Below are 1,501 nucleotides of genomic sequence, written 5' to 3' on the forward strand. Positions count from 1 at the left end.
CATCTTGTTAGACCATTGCTATAGCTGCAGTACTCCAGAAACCTTTTTGGAGCAAATCGAACTGTACCAAAACCTGCTGGCCACCAAAAGACAAGAGTTGTCAAAGATGGCGAGATTGGTTTAACCAAACCGGTGCACATTACAGCTCAGGTAGTGGGTTTTTGGCAGCCCTTGTTCAGACATGGCAGCTCCAGGTTGCTGAACAGTGTAGATTGCAGCACTAGTACTATAATGAGTATAGTAAATAGTGTATGGTACCCAGATGAAGAGCTACTGAACTATGGAAGATCAAATAAATTATAATAATTCCACACAAATAAATTGCTTAAAAGGGCTTAACTTTCAAAAGAATGAGGATGCTGACAAACGTATCCAAATAGTGGGTGTGGAGATTTCCAAGGAAAAGACTAGAGCTGACTTGCAATAACTTGCACGTTCTACTCATTTGTTTTCAGATATTATATTTAGTCAGTGCCGGATATCTGCATCCTGTGCTAATCATGAGACCCATTAGAGTCACAAGTCGTTGCCATAAAACAAAGGTCTTGCGACGAGGACTTGGCCAAAGCAGAACCAGCACTGCCTGCTACCCCGGAAGTTCTGAACACACTCAGTAAAATCAGAGTGTTACCCATGGTTACCTGCATCTGCATATAAAAATCACAACAGCAGTATTTTCAGTTTTTCCCTCCCATTTTTTCTTTCCTCGGAACAAGCTGACAGAGCTGAAGTCTTTTGGATCATCTCCGGAGGCCATGGTGACTGCTGTGATGATACTCCAGTCCTTTGATAAGTATTACATTGATCTAAAATCCAGGCTTTAATTGGTCCAAAAATGTATTAAAATCACGTTAAGGCTTTTTAAAATGGCACAAATATGGAAAATAACATTAACAGGTTCATGAATGGGAAGATTTTACATGTCGCTACCATTTTATATTTCCAATGTCACAGACCAGAATGAGCGGAACTGACAGCAATCGTTTTTTTTTTTTTTTAAGGGGGGGGGTGCATTAGCTTCAGGTAACTAACAAGCTGTTCTAAGCCAGCCTTACCTGCCATTTTTTGGAAGGGGAAAGTAGCAATTCAACAAAAACTGGATGCTTGAAATCATGAATATGAGACTCATTGTAAACGGTACTTCAAACTCGTCAAAGCTGTAGAATCACACCCTGCATGAAGGAAACGCAAAGCGGCCAACAACCTACAGTAACTGGTGTGACTGCATGCTTTTTGCATGTGATGAGACTGGCCTTGAATTTAATTTTAAATGATATTAAGAAGTCTTAAAAAGTCTTCAGTCAAACCTGCATATGCCCTGCCCAAGGACAAAAACTGGAAAAGCAGCTGAAAACATGGCAACCAAAGGAGACGTCATTCTTGAATGTCTCATTAGCTATAGTAAAGAAATAATTCTAGTTGCGTACATCAAAGCTTTTCAGTAAGTTTGTCATGTTTTTTTTTTGTTAAATGTTTTGTTGGATTCACTTTTTGCTGAAAT

This window comes from Brienomyrus brachyistius, chromosome 20, assembly GCF_023856365.1.
Source record: "Brienomyrus brachyistius isolate T26 chromosome 20, BBRACH_0.4, whole genome shotgun sequence".
In the NCBI taxonomy this organism is placed as follows: Eukaryota; Metazoa; Chordata; class Actinopteri; order Osteoglossiformes; family Mormyridae; genus Brienomyrus; species Brienomyrus brachyistius.